Below are 22,270 nucleotides of genomic sequence, written 5' to 3'. Positions count from 1 at the left end.
TTTTATTTATCAATTTCCCTTGAGTAAAGTTGGAACTTTTTTCTCTCTCTGTAACTTTTTCTGATTCTATTTTGTTCCTCTTTTGCTTACCCCTGAAGTGACTTGAATTCACCTTTGTTACCCTTTGCATATATATATTCAGTTCAATATGTTTAAAGAATTTTCATTGTCACCACCACCATCACCACTACCCAAAGGAAACGATCAGGCTCAGCTGAAGCTCCTCGATGAATTATATCAATCACATCCAATTTTCTGTAGCATTTTTATGTTTCAATCAAAATCTTACTCAAGAGACTTTTCAAGAGAGTAAGATGAATATAAGGAATTCTCAATGAGTATGGAATAAATTTTCTTATCCTGAAACATGATTCATTTTGAGAGTAAGAGAATCGAAGACGTATAAAGAAAAAGAAAGAGAGATAAAAATTTCCGAAAATTAGATGAAAAAAGTACCATGATAATATTTTTCTTTTACTCGATATCAATCAGAACTTTCGAGAGACAAAAACAAAAGTTGAATTATTATGCACGTTATCTTTGTTGGTGATCATTCAGCGTCACCATGTATCTTCACAATTTAACTCCCAAATCCCATGATAATATTACATGTAGGAAACAATCAATTTAGAATAAAAAAAGAAAGTTGAACATATCAAATTAAACATCAACAATAAATACATGTATTTATAATAACTAGAAGTAAGAAATTTATTCAATAAACGTTTCGTCAATATCTCTCAACATAAATTCAAAAGTTGTCACTTTTAATATTGATCAAAATTGACACAAATTGTTAAACGAGGTGAAATTAAATTTACTCAAGATAAACACTTGATTCAAATTTCATCTCAATCTTTGACATGAACTTTTCATGAGATGTGAAGGAGAAAACGAAACAAAACAAAACAAAACAAAAACAGTTTCAACATCACATGAATCAACTATCAATTTAAAGACACCATGTATCAGAAAAAAAGAGGGTTCAAAATAATATAAATACGATATTAATCAGAATTGAAATGAAATGAAAAACTATCTAATCTTATTCATTTCATTTTCTATTAAATATTGAAAATTTGAACACAACATGAATTTAGATGGTTAGTTTAATTTGGATGAGAAGGAAGAGAAAAAATTTCCATAATATTTTTGCTACATTGTTGTTGTTTCTTTTATATATATATATACATTATTATTTGTATATATTGCATTTCGATGGCCTCGAGGTGAAAGGTGAACAGGTAATATTGCATTTCCGTGTATCATTTTGTCTGAGAAAATTTTTCCGTTATGTGATAGCAGAAAAAAAAGTTTCATCTCTGATGGTAGATTAAGGAAAATGTTGATCAGGTGGGAGGAAAGTAAAAAATAAACAAAATGTTCATAAATTGATGTAATCGACAGTGAATAATAATAAAGATATGAACCGTGGATACAATTCATGATAGATAATATGTATCTCATGATAATCACCTGTAAGGCATATTCATCAATCAGTCAAGTATCATTTTTCAATATTTCATCAAATTTGATATTGAAAATGAGACTTATGACAATTTGAATTTGAATTGAAGGAAAGAAGGAAAAAGTTTTTTCATCTTCCACCAATTCTCAATATTATCCATTTGCTTTCACCCTGAATGATCATATTTACCTGAACAAAAAAAAAGATTCAGAAGGAAACTTTTTCACCATCAGAATATTTTATTGGTTATATTTTCAGGTTATATAAATTTCTCTGAATTGACTGAATCGTTTCACTGAATTGAGTGTTATTGAAATTGACGTTGAGATAAACATGATTGTAATTGAATAACAATTTGTCGTAATTGCAACACACTTTTTTCATCATTTATTACAACTTTTATGATGAAGAAAACTTTCCCTTGAGTTCTAATTCATTAAACTTCTCCCTGAGTATTGATCTGATTTCACTAATTTTAACTCTCACTTTGGGATAAGATTGAATTATCTGTTGCATGATATTATTATACTTCCAGCCGATTAATAAGAAAGAGTGAAAATCGTCTGAATGTTTGACTGATATTTCATTAAATTCATTGACTCAGAGATTTTGACTCTTTGCATATTCATTCAACTTCAAAAGTTCTGAATAGTTACAATTGATTCTCTGTGTTTTTCCATGTGTATTCTGACTTTTCTTCTCTTTCATATTCTCACACAAAGTCAATCTCTCTTTCTCTTCTCTTTCTATTTCTTTCTTTTCGATTGAACGAAAATGCAAATGAACGATTAACTGGAAAGAAGACGAATTGAACAATTGATCTTCAATCACAAATCAATCATGATCTCTAATGGCTTCAACTGTGGTTTTCCATGTTAAATAAATTTAGTTTGAATTAATCGATTTGATCCAAAATTGAGTGATCATCATGACCTAGTCCTTAGTAATCAAAAGTTACATTTATCCAACAAGAAACTATCAATGATTTAAATTTATTTACATTACAATTGAATCAATATAATCCAGCTATTAATATATTCCTAAGATAATACCTGAGATTTCATGTAATAAAGTTATTGAAAAGGGAGGAAAGTGTTACAATAAGATACACTAATATTGAGGATGAAAGAGACTTGGAAATGAGTAAAGTGAAAAGCATAAGAGGATATTTTAGGAAAGAATCAATAAGATGCATGGAAAAAGTTCCTTGGCTATTTATCCAAGGCAATTTAGCTTGATTGTTTGTCGATTCTCATTCAATCCATGGTAATTTCAACTTTTCTTTTCTTCTTATATGGATTTCTCACTCACGAACATCCTCACACTACTCATTTTCTCTTTTCTTTCTCTCTCTCTCTCTCTCTTTTGTCATTCTTGCAATCTCAATGGTCATCCCAATGGTCCGAAAAACATCAAAATTGATTCTATGAATATAATGTAGATATTGGAACGAAGCAAAAAAAAATAACCAATACAACAAAACAATCTGAACATGATTCAATCATTACAATTTTGCTCATTCTGTTACCTTTTTGTATTATCATTACATGATGGTCATTCCAGTTATCTTATTGATGACCAATAGACTTAATCTATAGAGGAATCTAGCTAATATTTCATTTGTATCTGTTTTGTATCATTATGATTGTAACTCAATAAGACTCTTGGTTTCATCTGTAATCTAAGTCATAATAATAATTGGATAATCTTAAGATACAATAAACATTCAGTTCATTGTTTTCAAAGTTTTTCGGTGATATTTCAATTCACTATCAAATGGATCAATTAATAATTACAATTAAAGTCATAGATAATTATTAGATGTAGCTAATAACATTTTATCTGATATTCTTCTGACAGTTTGAATGACAGTTTTAAATTTTATTCAAAAGTTAATTCAATGTGAGTTTTCATTCACAGTTCTTGTCCAATCTATTGAGTGAACTTAGAAAATTATGATAACTATCACTAAATATGAATATGAGAACCATGGTTGGAATTTTCGAGTTAAAATCTCATGATTAAATCTGAAAAATCCCTTGGAGATTGGAAATATTTCCAGTTTTCATGACCAAGTCTAAGAATTGATATTTAATGAGTAGCAAGTTCATGGAAACAAAGTTGGGTTAACTGTAAGCTGAACTTTTGATAACCTTGATTTCAGATTGAATCAATAGGGAAACTTAAAGGTAGTATTTAATAGTAAAGCTTTTGTTACCTTAGAGTAGATTTCGAGTTAATATCGAGACACTTTTCTTTTTTTTATATATATAACTTTCAGTAAGACTCATCAAGTTTCCTTTCATGATAATCATGATGGTCAAGGAAAAAAGAAAGAATGAAAATTGATCAATATAAGGAGAGAAAGGAAAAAGATAAGATGAAATTGAAGAAGAGGCGAGAATCTAAAATGTTATTATTACAAATAGTTGTGATAAACTCAAGAGAAAATAAATGATCGTCACATATCACTAACAACATTACATGGCGATTTTGGTGAGTAGAAAGAGAAACAGAAATTAGAAAAGAAAATTCTGACCTGAACAATGTAACAAGAGTCTTCATATACCCTGATAAAGTTGTGTCCAGTTCTGTAATGACAATAGATAGAAAAAAAATTTGACGCTTATTTGAAGCGAAAAGAAGAAAAAAATAAGAAAGGAGAGAGAGGAAAAAAGATTAAAGGATGAAAAAGAATGATAATGATGAGGAAAGATCATCTTCCTCATCATCTTCTTCTTGTTCATCTTCAATTCCTCTTTTTATCCTTACATACATACAAGTTTATCATGGAAAGAGAAATAAGTTAACTGATAAACTGAAAGGGAAATGTAAGTTGATGGTCAAAGGAGAAAATGGAAAAGGCGTTGGAAGTAGATGAAAATTGGAAAAAAAGAGAAAAAAACTCAGACAGATAACATGATGATGATGATGATGATGATGATGTCGAAAATGAGAAAAAGAAGAAAAATCATAAATTGTTTGTGGAAAATAAATAGAAATGTAGACAAGTCACGATTTTCTTTTTGCTTATTCTTTTCCTGGTAAGACTTTCACTTCTCATCATGTTGATCTTATTCATCATTCTAACCACCTCATCACATCAACATCATCATCACTATCGTCATCTTCCACCCTTAATAACTATTGTAATCATAATGATCTTCAACAATTTTACTCCTTCGTTCATCACTTGTAACCTTGGCGAATACCTGATTTCATCATATCCAGATAAATAAATCATCATGTCTTTGGTCATCTTCACTTTTATCATCATTATCATCCCCTTTATGTCATCGTGTTTACAAAAGTGTCAATGAATAGTAAAAGGATATCACGTTTCAAGTCACCAAAACGGTTCACCTTTTTTTGTTTCATACAATCAGATAAATGATCATGGATCAGAATTGAAATCATAGGTTATAAACTAATCAATTTTCACTCATTTTTACCGTTATAATCTGATATCATAACTGATTATCATTATCGACATCATCACGGGAACCATAATAATAATAACGATAAAAATCAATAACAATAAATGATGATTATTGAAGTATAAACAATGATAATATCGCAAACAATAAGAGATAAGAATCACTTTTATCATTATAATGATGTAGAAATCGTAAACCATTCATTTGATTAACTTCATATTCTTGGTATTGATTTCACCTTCATTATCAATCAATCAATTGATTGCTAAAGTTAAGATAATCTGTTATTGATACCTCACCTTTCTTGATAAAGTTCAGCTTGATCAGGTTTACAATTTCATGTTACCTTGAGAAAACTTTTCTATTTTTTTCTTTGTAATTTATGATAATATCTGAGCTGATTGATAGACCTTATCAATTTTTACTCTTCCAATATCGAGCTTTTTTTTATTTTCATCATGTTCAATTGAATGGGTGAAATTTTTTTTCCTTCACAATTTTTTATCACAAACTTCTTCATGAAATTTATCTCTTAGAACTTTTCTTCTTAACGAGTTCTCTCAAGTTTATTGTGTATATACAGCAATGGAAATGAATGAAAAATGTTGATCCAAATAAATGAAACTTTTCTTCAATGAGAAAACTTAGAATCTTGAGATTCATCAATGTTCAGCAATTCAGTAAACATCAATCTATGTTCATCATCATCGATATGATGATGATGAAAGTTCATTGAAAGAGAAAAGCTGAAAACTTTGTTTTTACATTTAATTCCAATGTTTCTTACTTAAAGCGTATTTCATGATGAAAAGTTCATCTAATATTTGACAAAACCTCAAATACTACAATTTATCATCAGTTATTAAATATATACTCCTATCAGGCAGATATTTACTTGCAAGTTTACTTGGAGTTTTTCAGGAAATCCATCGTTAAGAAACTATTGAGAAAATCATAGAATCCAGAACTTTTCTGAAACTTTTCTTTGAGTTGTAGTGAGTGAGTGAGTGAGTGAAAGAGAGAGAAATAAACTCTTTAATCAAACATTGACACTATTGATGATAATGATTCGAGAGGTGGATAAGGTTGATGACGATGTTATTGTTTACTTGTTTGTCCAACGGAAGTTAACTTTTCCTTTCCTTTGCAGTTCTTGTTCTTATCCTGTTTTTCGAGTTGTAACTTTGAGAGTTGGCTCATTCTCACATGATGTATTTGCAAGAGTTGCTGATATCAGTTGCCAATCTCTGGTAATGTTAACACTTTGACTCTTGTGTTCAAAAGAAAATCATATTTTATCTTCAGATTAGACGTTAAAATTGAGGAAAAGTTATTCATCAAATACAAGTATTATATACAGTCAATGAAAAAGGAAGAAAAAAGTTCTAGATCAATATTAACTATCTGATATCTATCATTCTCATCATCATCTTTCATTAATGAGGTAAAGAAAATTGTTAGTAAACCATTAGATGCTGTTTTTACGTTCATTAGGAAAAATTTTCCAAATATCATCTTCAGAAGACTAAAGAATTCAGTTTATCATGTTTGCATCATGAAAAACAATGAGAATCAGAAGAGGAATAGCAGAGAGTGAGTGAGTGAGAGAGAGAAAGTCTCGTGTAGGAGGAAGTGGATATTGGAATTGAAGCTATGCCTCTAGTTGGTCATTTCATGGTGATGATGATGATGAAAGGAGAAAGAGGATGATGAGAGAAGAGGAGGAGAAGGAGGAAGAGGAGAATGACAAGAGAAGACAAAATATTCGGACGAAAGTGACACAAAGCTTTCAGGCTCAATTTATCCTCATCTTTCAGCATCATTAACTTCTGAGATTGTGTTGTCCTCTTCTCTTTCGACTCAGTGTGTGTATGTGTGTGTTTATGTGTTTTTTGCTTTAATGTCCTCATTGAACTTTCCTTTGTAAACTCTGGATTCTTTTTCTCCTCCTCTTTTTTTCATCATCATCACCATCATGATCAGAATTATCGTCAATTTCTATCTTCTTACTCATCATCATCTTCTTCTTCTCCTCCTTCTTTTCCCATGAACATTAGTTGAATAACTTTTGCTTCTTTTTTGAATGATGGTTGAAAAATGATGATTATTTTCATCAGAATGAATCATTCTCCTTTTGCCACCTTTTCATGCTTAAAACTCAATTGATTATTAATCGTCAATCTTAACCAGATAAGAGATAAATAGAGGAAGAGAGAATGAATGAGAGAGAGAGAGAGAGAGAGAGAGAGAGAGAGAGAGAGAGAGAGAAAGTAAAAAAAATTCTGAGACAGAACAAGGAGAAAATTCAATTTTGTTCAGATAAAAATCATGCTTGAAATATTCAAATTCAGAACTCAATCAATTTTCCTTGATGATACTTATGCATATTACATGGAATCACTATCACCAGTGAGTTTGTGTGTATCAAATGAATAAGTTCAAGGAAACTTTCTCAAGATAAAACTGAATATTTTCATGTATATATCATGAAAAGAGAATCAAAACATTAACCATATGAATTTTAATTCAGGTTAAAAGAGATAATTCTAAGATAGTGAAAACTTTTACCTAAGATTTTTTTCCTCATTCTAATAGTTGAATACTGATTATTATATTGACCCAATTAAATGATCCATCTTGAAACTAAATTAACAAATAATTTCCTTGGCATCTAATCAGCTGATCGATCAGTAATCAAAGGGCAATTGTGACGATGATAATTATAATTACGATTGTTGATAATAATAGTGCTCAGTATGAATATGAAAAAAAAAATTATATCCTGATGATGATGATGATGATGATGAAAATGTGAATGAAACAAAAATAATATCATTAATATAATGAGATGTTACAATTGAATGTAATGTTAGGAGTTGGAATTGAATCAAAAGCAATTATCATGATAACAATAAGCAATAATAATATTATTAATCATGATAATAGTTAATGATAAGTTTGAATTATCATTGTAATCAGAATGTAAGTTTAGTATATACACATTTAAGAGATACAGAATTCTGGAATTGGATAGGAGACAGGGAGATAAACATGATAAGATTAATTGAATTTACCAACATGATGAATCTTAATCAAAACTTTTCATATATCCAGAAAAAGGTAAATATTTCATTAATATCTACCTTTGAGTGGGCTGTAAATACAATAATAATAATAATCAAATGCTGTGGTCGGAAGATTCAACTTAATATCATTATTATTATTGTTACGATCATTATTTAGCTTAATCTTAATCTCATTCATTGTCACCATCGGTTGTTTTGTGATGTTATTCAAAGTTTCTTATTGATTCCTAAGAATCTCCCTGAGGTGTTTTCAAGATAAAAAGTATCAACTGAAAGGTTATCAGAGAGCTGGATGAGTGTGTGTGTGTGTGTGTGTGTGTATGTACAGAGAATGCTAATTAGTGTTAATTAATGGATAACAAGAGAGAACAGAACAAAAAAGAGAATGGAAAAAGATGTAGATTATTGAGTGATGATGATAAGATAAGATAATATTCATGTTCATCTGAATATTATATTCTAATGGAGGAGATGAACATTTTATCCTCATCATCTTTTATATAATATAAGTTTCTCTCCTCTCTTCATCCCATGTAAATATCTTGACATGAAGAGATGGTTGAAAAAGCTCAGGTAAGATTAACCCAATTCACTTATTGTGTCAACTATTTAAATGTCTATCTTAATATAACGAATCAAAATTTCGTATATTAGATTATCGTTTTATTATTTTTTTTTCGCTTCTTCCGATGTTTCAAAAATTATATTATCATCATTTACCATCATTATGGTTACTTGGGATGGAAAACTGTTCATCATTTTTAATCAATTTAATCTACTGCTCATTATAAGAGGGAAACATTAATGTTACATTTTCATCTTATTTAAGGGTGTTGATTGATTTATTGGTTCATTATCAGGGAGAAACAGATTCTGAATCAGTTCAAAAACTGAGCATCACCCTTAAAGTTTCAATTATCTATTAATAGCTCGACTTCATCATCATTATCATCAAAATCTCATTGATTATCTGATAGTATTATTTGGGGTAAAAAAAACATTTAAACTCAAATTCTGTTATTACAAAACTGTCATGTTATCATATTTCAGAATTTTAAAAAAATCTTCAAGTTAATCTATCATGTTAGGTTAACTGAGATAAATAAGAAGAGAAAATAATTTTCTATTAATTATAAGCATAATAATCTACCTTATTAAATGATAAGCAAGTTAAATTTTAGAAAAAGAGATTAATAATTTCATCATGAAATCCATCATGTGGAAGAAATATATTATCCACCTTAAAGAAATGAATCTCTCAAGGTAAATGAGTTAATCGGTGCTAATGTTTACTTTTGAAAATAAAAATGAAATTTAACTTTCCGACTAAATCTTATAATTTATGTTTTCTAAACTCATTGATCTTTTATTAATTATCTTTACACTTACTTGAAATAAAATAGACATTTATTCAGATAGATGTTCATGGTAACCGTTTTCATATTGAAGATTGAATAAAGTGTATCAAATCAGTACATGTACATGTATATGTAAAAAGATAGTGGGAGCGGGAATGAATTTCATTTGATAGGTGAAGGCTTTGAACTTTGATTGCAATTAAAATTAAGTGCAATTTGTTGAGGAGCAAAAAAAGTGATACCTATGGATTGAGATGAGAGAGAGAGAGAGAGAGAGAGATGAAAAGTCATAACATGAAAATGACACACTTGAAACTGGGAGTAAATCATATACACAATCAAACTGTTAATTACAACTGAATGAACTCAATTCAAGTGATTCCCAGAAGATTGAATAGTTTTCCATCATTTAATGAACTGTAATCCATTTGATTCACAACAGTAGTGACCATTGGGTAACAGTTAACATAAGCAGAATTCTGGACAGATAAGTTGACTCATTTTCAAGTACTTTTCACATTCAACATGAATATCATTCATTTAATTGGGTGAGAGACCAAAAAGACAGATATTATTTCAAAGAGAAAATGAATTTGATACAAATTCACCAGTGAATCTGAATTATTTTGGAAAAAAAATCGAAAAAAATTCAAAATGTTACTATGATCTATGCTGTCCATTGAATACATGATATTTTTCATATGGATTATTATTCTGATAATGTTATGATGATGATGATTATGCAAGTGAAAAGCAGCTAACTTTGGTATTCAAGGTTTGAGATTATCAAAACTGGTTGATATTCATGGTACAATATTGATACATTGTATTTAATATTTGTCATTTCATGAACTGAATCAATAAGTTCATGGGTTGTTGAAAACCGATAGATATTTTCATTTTATTTTGCTTATTTTCTGATTGAATCCATGATAATTACAGTTTGGAGTTAATTGTAACTGTTATTATTGATTATCAATGTTTCATCTGTATTATAATGATATTCATTGGAAATGCTATCATGATTTTCAATCATGAAAATATTTATTTTCTATTATTTATCCTCGTGTATTATAATCATTATCATGAACAATCAACTAGCAGGAAAAGTTTTTTCTTCTTCTTCTTGAAGTTACATAAATTCACAGAAAAAAATCAAAAGAGAGAGAGAGAGAGAGAGAGAGAGAGAAATGATATTTATGAAGTTATTATCCTTGATATCATGTTAATACCATAGACTGGACAGTTATCTATTGACCATAGGAAATAACTTGATTGACTGTGATCGTTAATCAAGTCAAAGTTTATTATCAGCTCTAAGTCAATATTATTATTTATCGATAGGATTATTTCATTCTGATTCATGACGATGATAAACCAATAATTTTACCTTATATACTAGTCATTCTGTGATTTGATAAATAATTATTGATTCAAGACAATATAAAGATATCCACTGGTCAGTATGATTGAGAACGAGAACGAAAATGAGAACGAGAAAGAAGGAAAGAAAGAGAGAATAATAAAAAAAGTTTTCATTCTTTACTCTCCTTTGTCAATTTTTCCATGTTGAAACAAGTGGATTATTTAGTAGGATTTAGATTCATTGATAAAATTATCCAATTAACAGGTTAACTTGTTTACAAATCTTACGCTTGTTGATTAATTAATCGTTGAAAAAGTTAAGCTGATTATCAAGAGCGAAAATACTAAAATTAATCTTAATTGTTACAGATAGTGCATACTAGTTGATAGATTAACATTATCAGATTGGTCAAGGGAGATAATGTTGTCTATTTTTTATCGCTCTCTCTCTCTCTCACTTGTCTTTATCATTCATGCCAACAGAAGAGGTCATTCAATTCCTGATTACGATTGATTTTATTATTATGGTTGATTATCATTTTTAGCATTTATTATTATCATGAAGGAAAGTTAATTGCAATAAGATCAATGAAGATATTAGATATTACATAAAGTCAAGTTGGGATTAGTGGTAAGGATGATGATGATAAGATGATCATGATGAAATAGGAAAAAGAGATAAGTCGCCATGATGATATTGGAAGAGAAAATAAATAAAATGAATCATCTAATATCCTAATAAATTAACCAGGTTATGATTGGGATGATGAAAAAGATGAGCAAGGTTAATATCAAATGTAATACATTTAAGACAGTCGATTGATATGAAAAATATTCTGACATGAAAAGAGTTACAGACAAATAAGACACATGATAATGAGAGAGAGAGAGAGAGAGAGAGAGAGAGAGAGAGAGAGAGAGAGAGAGAGATCTTATCCACTCCTCAATAGAGTTTTTACTCTTTTCCTTATTAAACCAATACATATAATATATTATCAGTATTAGAATAGCAGAATTAGTGGCAAGATAAAAAGGTGAACCATGAAGATTCAAATGATTCCATTGAAATCAGATCATCGTATAATAATCAGGGTGAAAAGAAATGAGTAATATAAAGATATTGCTGATGACAAGAATTTTTCCTTTTTTTCTCTTCTCTTTTACTTCTCCTCATCTTCCTTTATCATCTTCTTAATCTGCCATTACAATAATAATAATGTTTTTATTTCGCTACAATTATCATCATGATGATTATCATACATATATGAAGGTAAATATCATCATTATAATGAGAGTTTATCATTTTATCATCATTAGAATTATTAGTTTCTTTTTTTATTTTTCTTCTTCATTAACTTTTCATTTATTCTTTTGTTTTCTCTCTCTCTCTCTTTTAATTCTCTTTGCGTGTTTTCTTAATTATTAACATACTTTTACCATAAATTATCAACAACAATTAACAATCTAATGATGATGATGATAATTATCATCGTAGTTATCAGATCATCATAATGATAACATTTACCATTCATTTGATATCAGTGTTAATTGTTTCTCATTGAAAAGTGAAAGTTGTCAAATTTTACTACTGAAAATTAAATTGTTGACAATTAATAATCAGAATACTCAACTAATTGAGTTGGTAAATTGTACATGTAAATTTACAATTTGGAGATACTATTATATTCAAACTCAAGATAATAGATAAATCAAATTAGTACCATGTTTGTGATGATTTATCATGAAGAAAATTCAATAAACCAATTAATCAATTGCTCATATAAATTTCACTCTTGGAAATATTAATCTATGGTAATTGTTGATAATTATTATTATTCAAGTTTCTTCATATTATTTTCTTATTACTTGTTGGTCATTGTTGACCCAATTTCAGATGATATCAAATGATATCTAATTGTTATGAATGAATTTCCTTCTAATTAGAATTGATTGATTTTTTCATCATCATCAACTTTCTTATTAAATGATTTATATACTGAAATTTAATCATGTTGGTAAATCGATTGATGATATCGGTCAATCAATGATTTACATATGATTAACTGTTGAAGGGATTATATTTACATAGATTACGAAATGTTTTGGTTACTTTTGGGTGACAACTTTTCAGATCATTAGTCATATACATTTAATTACCATCATGATGATAATAATAATAATGCTAATGATTATCGAGTAATTCAACGATCAATTTTCATGATAAATTCCTATGATTGTCACAGAATTAATGAGATTTTTTTAGTAAGGTGTTAATAGCTTCTTTCCATTGGATATAATAAATGTTAGTTTAATGGTGAAAATTTAATTAACTGTAAACCATCAAGGGAAAGTCCAAAATTGCGCCTTTAATGGTTCCCCAAGTTACAATCATTGACCACATATAATTAGAATCAATTAATCTCAACATTATCATGTTTACTTTCTCAACATGGTAATGAAAATTTTATGAACAATCAACTAAATCATTATCTCTTTTGGTTTATATCTAATATAAAGACAATCAACCTTTTTATGAGTTCCATTGATAATATCATTCTCCATGAGAATAAAAATTCAAAGAGAAAAGAAAAAATAAATCAATCGAGAAGGCACAAAGTTTCCTATTCTCTATCAGTTTCCTAATTGAAAGATAATCATCCAACGAACTAATGAATTTGGAACTATTTATTTCCAATATAAGAAAAGGATATAATATTTCGTTCTGTGATATATAAATGAAAAAATTTCAATTTCTTTTCGAAATTCAGAAAGGTAGAATTCATTGGCCTGTGAACAGAAAATTATTACCAAATAATTTTTAGAACTTTTTGAGCTTTCTCTCTCTCTCTCTCTCTCTATCTCTCTTTGATTTTCAAAGATGAAACAAAGAGACTAGAATGGCTAGAGATTAATGATGGTCAGATTATTACGATATAAAGGTAACTTCATCTTTCTCTGACAACGATTATCCTCGACCAATAAGGCTTCTGGGCAATATTTGTTATCCTCTCTCTCTCTCTCTCTGTCTCTCTCTCTCTCTCTCTCTCTCTCTCTCTTCTCTCTCTCTTTCTCTCTCTCTTTCTCTCTTACTATCTTTTTAGTTGCTTAACTTTATCATCATCATCATCTTCATCTTTTTGTCTTCATATTATATCTTTGGTTTCCAATCGAAAGGAAAGGCCTTAAGGATAATCGAAGGAGTAAAAAAGAAAAGAGGCTGGATAATGACCATGGAATCAGATATATATAAAAGCCGAATGAAAGAGAAAGAGTTGGAGAAAAATTCTCATATTGACCGTGAATCAATAAACCAACATGAGAGACAAATAATACGAAAAACAAATGAATCAGAATCAGGTTACAACTGAACAATCTTATCCTTTTTCTTACTCTAAATCATCAACCTTCTCATCCTCCTTATCCTCTCTCTCTCTCACTCACTCATTCTCCTTTCTACTTCCTTTATTCTTGACCAGCATCTCTTCAAATAAGATTTACGGTTAAAAGTAAAATGTTATAATCCAACTAACAATCAAGGAAACTAATCAGATGAGATGATAATCATGATGCATGATGATTACAATCATTTTTTCTCTTTCATCATCTTTAATCATCATCATCATTTTCTGAATCCTGCATGTAATAATCAACTGTAATGATCAATCAATTCTCATCTGATTTGTTTTGGTTTTCATTCAATTGTTTTGTGGATATATATCAATTTACCTTGACAATAATAAACAAAAACAAGCAAAAACGTATTTAATTACAATAGCAAATCATGAATTGTAATTAACTCAATTTCATTCACCAGGTAAATATGAATAATAATTTTACATGGTTAGTAAATTGGTTGATGACAGAAAATGATTGAGAAGAAGAAAAAAATTTGAATAACTAATCATTACAATAAATTAACGGAAATATTAATCGCTGATAATCAACAAAGGTGATTAATCTAATGAGATAATCAACTTTGCATGATTACACCTTTTGAATTACTTGATGATGATGAAAATGAATGGAATGATTTTTCCTCTTCTTCTCTCTTGTTAATTCTGATTTTTCTTGTATTCCAGTTGAGTACATGGGAAATAAATATATATGTTAATACACTTTTCATCACAATATCATGAAAGGTAATTGTTCAACTCGTTTACCATGTAAAGATATTGATTATCGTCAATGTAATAACAATGTTGTTGTTGTTGTTGTTTTTTTTTTACTTTCTCTTGATTTGACAGCATAAGAGTAATGATAATCTAGTATTCAGTTTTGGTCATTGTTATTCAGATGAAGATATTTATATAAACATCCATCATGTTCAATATTATATTGCATGTAACTATCATGTTAGTCATCTGAGTTTCATTGGTATCAAAGTTACCTGAGCTGAAAGTGTATAAGCCAAAAGTGTAGAGTGTTATTCACAGAAGGAGGGGGGAAGATGTAGTGGTGAAAATCATCATCATGAAAATAGATTCAGAATAAGATTCAGAAAGAAACATAGAGAAACAATAAGAGAGGAAGGAGAAAAAAAATCAAAAGAACTTTTTTTCCTACCCCTTCCCCAACCTATTTTTTTGACCATCATGTTGACCACCATCATTATCATCATAAGCATGATAATGATGGTGAAAAGAAACATGAACATTATCATGACAATATCTGAAACTCTTTCTTTCTGTCTTCTTCTTATATTCATCATCTGGTTTTACTCTTTCATTCCTAATCCATTTTCATGATTCCAAGAAAAAGATTTCAGAGCCAATTGAACTCTTGGGGATTCAAGCCTTATTTTCACCAGTCTTTTTGCTATTCTGTATTCCCATGAAATTAGAACAACAAACAAATATAAACACAGAAAAAAAGAATAAAGTTTTCTTTAACCAAGAATCAATTCTATTAATTACTCTATTTAAATATATTAGATGCAAAAGAAATTCAAAGAATAAGATTCAATTTAATTTTCATTTCAAGTCATCACTAAAAGCCCAAAGTTCATGGGGATTCTGTAAATATGAGCAAAGAAAAAACCTCAAGAATCAGATATTCTATTATTATAATTATTATTATATGAAAATTGGGTTACCATGTTTAGGAAATTCTGGACAATCAGCTTATTCAGCTGGAAAACATTTCTGCAATGTCCAGTTTTTGTTTCTCAACATTAACAAGAGTCTTTTGTTGTTTATCTTTGGAGTTTTTTTTTAACTTGTCTTGTCCTTCAAAGTTTATGTGTATTTTATATTGTTGACAATTTATCATTATCATCATTAGGGATTTTGGTGTTTCATCATTTAATCATCAACAGTGGACATTCATAAAATCATCTTGACCATTTTTAAAAGCATCAAATTTTCAAAGCAAAAGTCTGAAGGAATCAAGAAAACAAAAACAATACTTGACTTTGTCATTTGTGTAATTTACCATTGACTTTATATTAAATATATACTGTCATGGTCAGTTTTTTCAGAGTGGTCAGAACAGAATCTGCTTATCACCATGTTTATCATATTATTTATGCTCTAATATTGCTTGTTTTTCATTTGTCAATCTTGTGGTTGTTGTTGTTGTTGGTGGTGGTGGTGAGGTTGGGGTTGGGGTTGGGATGCTTTAATATTATCATCACTTATTATGTGTTTCTGAATTAACTTAAATGCTGTCAGCTTCAGGCAAACAATTCATAAATCAGTTAACTGTTAATCTAATTCAATGTTTTATTAATTTTCAGTTGAAGGTTCATCATTCATGATGCTTGATCCAAGTTTCATTTACTAACCATAAATTGTTTACTCATTGATTAAGTGACAGTCAAAAGTTTTATCAATTTAGTTGATTGTCACATGTCAACTTTAAGTGATAATATTTGTTTTTTTTTGTTCGTTGGATGAAAAAAAAAATTAGATGAAAAATCTCATCTCATGGGGAAAATTTCAACATTTTCAAGAGATTTTTTTTTCTCATTTCATTGAAAAAGTTCATTGTTACAATCATGGTGTATAATCACTTGACTATCTATGTTTATGTTACTTAAATCAGCACTGTATTTAAATCTCACTATAACTACGCTACAATTGATTGTCATTAGTTAATCATGAATTGAGACAGATAAAAAATGAACTCAAGTTGTTAATGGGTTGTGACAATTGTAATACTAATCTAAGTTTATCCTTTCGGCGATTATGGTTATAAGCTGAAACAATCAATAATTTTGAATAACCCATGAAGTTGAGCATATTTACATGTTAGGTTGTAACAATGTCAAAGGAATGGGAAGATAGAAAGGGAGAGAGAGAGAACAAGTAACTGAGTAAGTGAGATTAATCCTGAGAAACTCTGGTGTCAATCAGAACTTATTTAAGTTGTTAATCTTTTCGCAAGCTAATCTCTATCACTCTCTTTTCTACCATTGATAAGATATTTTAACATTTTCTATCCACAGAAATTCATGTTACTCAGCTTAAGAGATAATACAAGAGAGAAAGAGAAACACATTGGAAAATTTTCTTCTTAACCTTCATCATGTTATCAGATTAATTGTATCAACTTTTCATGATCACATTTGAAATAAAGATAATAATAAGTAAAGATAAATAGAAAAAAAAATAATAAAAACTTTCAAACTTACCAGTCAGTTGTTTTGCAGAGGTCGATGAGTAAAGTATTGATTTTATCCGTTTAATTGGTGGTAATTTGTTGATTATTGAGAGTCAATTGTTAACACTTTTTATTAATCCTGAACTGGAAATAAGAAACAATAATTAAATCCAATTGGAACATAAATTTAACGACAAAATTGAAAGCACATTGACCATTAATCCATTAGCAAAGTTGATAAGAGTCACATTGAAACTATTGAACAATTCATTAATTCCCGGAAGATGAAACTTGGGCCAGAATTTTTTTTCTCCTTTACTTTGAACATGTAAATACAACATAATGAGAATAAGATTGAATGACGGTGAAGAGGAGGAAGAGAGAGAGAGAGAGAGAGATGAGATTCTCTGGAAGATGAGAAGGGATAATCCTTTTAATGGTAAACGAGCAATTTTTTTACATTATAAACACGAGATTAAGTTTCTATCCCCAACCTTATCCCATTTCCTTTGTTTCCATATCTCAATCTAATCTTGATCCTCATCATCATCTTTTGCTTAATCATAAATATATGATTACAATGAAGAGAAATGTTAATATAAAAAAAAAACCCAAAAACAAAAAAAAATGAGTAAATGCAAATGATGAAGATAACGGTAAATGCAAATACCAATGATAATCAAGTTTATATGAAAATGATTATTTCCACCGGTGGGAATTGCTAACCAAGATTGTTTGAAAAGACTAAAAAAACATTGAGCATTTTACTTGGCATATTATTATTACATTAACCTAATGTATCCCTGTTTAGGCAATATTACATTATTAATAATATAAGAGGGTTTCCATTATTATTAGTTTTTTTTTTCATTCATAAAGTATAATTAAATTAAGCTTAATTGTAATATTTGGGTTAATCATTTACAACATTATCACTTTTCAAATGTTGCAATCAAAATATGATTACAATAAATGATAATAGTTTTGCTTGATATTTGATTGGTTTGGTAATTTTTTTTATCTTGGCTTCAAGTTGCAACAATTTACTAACCATTTTCCTATTGATTGATTATTGGTTAATTGTTTAACAATTTAAAAGACGATTAAGGTTAATAACAATGGTAATTGTCAAGGTGAAGATTAAAAAAAAAGGTTAACCAGATAATCAAAGGTTATTCAAGGTGTTAAATCAGTTGGTTTTGACAGAATTGTTGACAGAATTAAATTGAGATTCTCATTAGCAAATGTATTGATTAGCTTTTTACTCATTAATAAAGATCAGTAACAATTTAGATTTGCAGGCAAGAGAATGATGGTATTTGGGTGTGTGTGGGTATTAGATAGTTGATTAAGTTCTAATCACAATGGAAGAAGAAAAAGTGTTGCAAATTAATGGCTACAATTAATTTCGAAAGAGGATAATTGTGCTTTCGAAACTATTGATGTAAAAGAAAAGTTGCAATTTCGATGGAGAAAGAGAGAGAAAAATCGAAGAGAGAGAGAGAAAAAAAAGTTCTAATAGTTTCTTATTCGAAAAGTGTTTTAAACTTTTTCGTAAACTCATTTAATCGCAGTTTTAGTTTATTGGAAAAGATCAAAATTAAATATTATTATTATTTCTTCACCATAGGAAGAAAAAGCAAATTCAATCCCTTCCAATTCATTAGAATATTTTTCAAGGTATTATCTCATTTTCCTCTCACTGTAAAATTCATTACTACTCATTCATTATCCCTCATGGTGTTTTTTTTCACTCCTTTTCTGTTTCTTATTTGTTTTTTTCTTCATCTCTTCTCTCATACATCTTAATATCACCATGAATTGGAATCTTTTTCCCAGAGCAATTAAATCAAACATAGATTAACATCTTCCTTGTCACAATTTCAATTCCATTGCTATTCATCAATCATTTCTCTCACTCTCTATCTCTCATGAACTAGGAAATTAATATTTCTTTCATCATCATAACTTTTGTAATCAATTCAGAAAATGATACATGAGATTGAATTTTGAATGGAACGAAAAGAAAAAGGGAAACAGAATCAAACTTTTATCGTACATACAAATTGAATTGGAAAAAAAAGTTGATCAATTTCACAGTTTTTCTCTATATTTGTACTCATGGTAATTTCAAGGTTCTACAATGATCATGGTAAACGTTGAATCTTTCAACAAAAAAGCTCAGAATTTATCCAGTTTTAGCTTGCCTTCCAATCCATTGAGAGTTTCATTTATTAATAGTCTGAATCAGGGGGAATGGTAAATATTATCATGTTGAGAGTAAAATTTCAAATTTATTTCGTAATATAATACACATAAACTATCAGTTGACATTCAGTACTCAGATTATTCTGATAAATGTTCATTAGTTTTCCATAGTCTTTCAATTAATATAATTCCAGTAAATATTTACCTTGTTGTTTTATTTAATCTCTCAGTGTACTAAAACTATTCAAGTTTTCATGATGATTGTTCTTGTCATCGATAATAGATTATTCCGATTCAATTGTAGTTGAATTTCACCTAAATTTATATTCTGATTGCATGATTAAAGGTGAAAAATTAATCTAATCAACTCTCGATGATTTATATATATTGATTGTTGATACCAATATAATACAATCATTGAATACAAAATGAGCTGATGAAAAAAAAGGAAACAAAAAAAAAGTTCAACTTGTATCAATTACTCAGGTAATATTTCACATGATTGATTGGATGATATTTTTCACCATCAACATCACCATGTAACTCTGGCAATTTATTACTCGTTATAAAGCTACTTGAAACTGTCAGCAAATGATTTAATCATCATGTTGCATATTCATACTCATAGTGACTTATTAAAGTGTCTGAACTTTTTTTTTTGAATGGATGAGGAACAAAAGAAAATAAAAATAGTAACATTTTCATCAATGAAACTGATTAGTTTTGATTAACTTTTTGTGTGTTGAACATTAGATTGTCAATGATTGAACTGGATTAGATGTGACAGGACAATGGATAAAGTTAGTGGTCAAGAGATTAGCTTGGAAAGGGTCGACTGCTATTAAGAGGTGTTGATTGTAAACTTTACATGCATTAATAGGATGTGTATGTTTTCAATTGTTTCTGATGATGGTTAACTTAATAAGGAAGACAAATTGTTCATCTCAACTGTATTAGTAGTACTGGAATTGGGGAGAAAACAATATATAATCAAGAATCATGGTGATAAAAAATAAACACGGTGGGAATAAAATCGTAACACGTAGTTTCAAATTCAACCCACAGGAAGAAAAATATAACTCCAAATAATGATAACCTTGGGAACAATATAACACTTACCATGTAACTCATCCTCTTTTCCTTCATCCTTTTCCTGTTGTTCATTTTCATCCTTTTTTATCTCTTATCCTTTTCTTACTCATCATCATCTACCATCTCTCTCTTTCTCGCTCGCTCTTCTCATCTCTTCACCTAACACAAAAGTTCAGCTATTAAATTCTGGTTATTTATCTGTCGCATTTTTCATTGGAAATTCAATCCTCTCAATCATTGTTTTCTGTAAACTTCATCGACTTCCGGTTCTGTTCTGATCTTTTCCTTCATCTTTTTCAAATCTTTCTCTCTCTCTCTCTCTCTCTCTCTCTCTCTCTCTCTCTCTCTCTTTCTCTCTCTCTCTCTCTCTCTCTCTCTCTCTCTCTCTCTCTCTCTCTCTCTCGATCGTATTTTTTACTTCGCCTTCTCCTTAGTTTCAGTTGATTACTTTGAGATAGTTCAGATATCATTGGAAAAAATAAAACGAAAAGTTATCAATTACGAATTTTTGACAATTCTTTTTGCTCCCTTTGTTTCTTATGGAGAAAAAGATGGAAACGAAAAGTTGATCATCATTTTCCTACTTTTTCTTCTTGTTCTCTCAGCTAAAGTTCTTGATAGAAAATGATAGAATTATTTTCATGGGATGGGGAAAGAAAAAAAAGAATAATAAAATCGCATATAAATAAATCATCATTGGAAGATTAGAATCTTTTTCTCTTTTATCTTCTTCGTCTTCTTCTTTCGTTCTCTCTTTTTTTTCATTCGAAAAAAAAGAAATCGAAAGAAGGTCTCATGGAAATTGCATGTTTATGCCTCATGGAAAAATAAGAAGGAGAATGAGAGAAATGTAAGAAAATTACCTGAGAATGTAAATCATGGAATGAACAAAAGTAACTGTAAAAAGGTTTCCTTATTTATATATGTGGGTGGGGTTGGTGGATTGGACGATGTTTAAATCATGATTGAAATGATTCCCATGGAAAATGTAACCATCATCACTTTGAATAAACATTGAATGATGATAAAGATTAATATTGAAAAGGAGACTCGGTGAAATGAATAAAAAATCAGTTGGATTAACAGATCAGAAAAAAAAATCGGTTCATAGTTATGTAAATAAATACATAGCTTATTGTGGTGGTCAGCTGAATAAGAGTGGACAATAACATGATAACCATGAAAGTATATGATAGATAAGATTATCATGTGAATAGATATTGGCTCAGATTTCAGTTCAATCAAAGAATAAATTTCTAAAGAAATTAGAGTTTAATTTTAAAGAATTAAAAAGTTACTCCATCTTCTCAAAGGAATCGAGTATTCATTTCATGTGATTCATTGAATTTAGTTCATTGAAAATTCATGTCAACTTTTTCTTACCACCAATCTAATGAGCTCAGCATCAAATCATTTGCTCGAGTTTCTCTCGATATATCGATAAGTCCAAGTTCCATGGTTCCATGGAAAATGTTCTGATCGGAATTAAAGTTTTAACGATAAAATCTTTCATGTTTATCGAATAATTTTTTTTTCTTTCTGCACAATATTAATATTCATTAAGTAATACTTTCTTTTATCTCTACTATTCAATGGAAATCCCTTCAGGGTAGATTGAAATTTTCTTTGTTTCTATTGTAAAAGGAAACTATTTTA

At 28.9% G+C, this 22,270-nt stretch overlaps 1 protein-coding gene across 2 annotated transcripts in view; it reads right to left on the bottom strand.

Annotated features, from left to right (window-relative positions):
• The window catches only part of LOC128388799 (hemicentin-1-like), a 122,778-nt gene that overhangs the window by 99,696 nt on the left and 812 nt on the right, over positions 1 to 22,270 (bottom strand). The window contains exon 2 of one of the 2 annotated variants that reach the window (XM_053348255.1): positions 17,346 to 17,458. The gene's annotated coding sequence lies outside the window, so the exon portion shown is untranslated. Of the gene's footprint in view, positions 1 to 17,345; positions 17,620 to 22,270 lie in introns of those variants that run through there. The other variant, XM_053348254.1, reaches the window with a different exon arrangement.

Source organism: Panonychus citri, unplaced genomic scaffold (genome assembly GCF_014898815.1).
Source record: "Panonychus citri isolate SS breed McGregor unplaced genomic scaffold, ASM1489881v1 Contig00102, whole genome shotgun sequence".
NCBI classification, from domain to species: domain Eukaryota; kingdom Metazoa; phylum Arthropoda; class Arachnida; order Trombidiformes; family Tetranychidae; genus Panonychus; species Panonychus citri.
The sequence above is the reverse complement of the archived record's forward strand: the minus strand, read 5'-3'. Positions and strand labels throughout refer to the sequence as shown.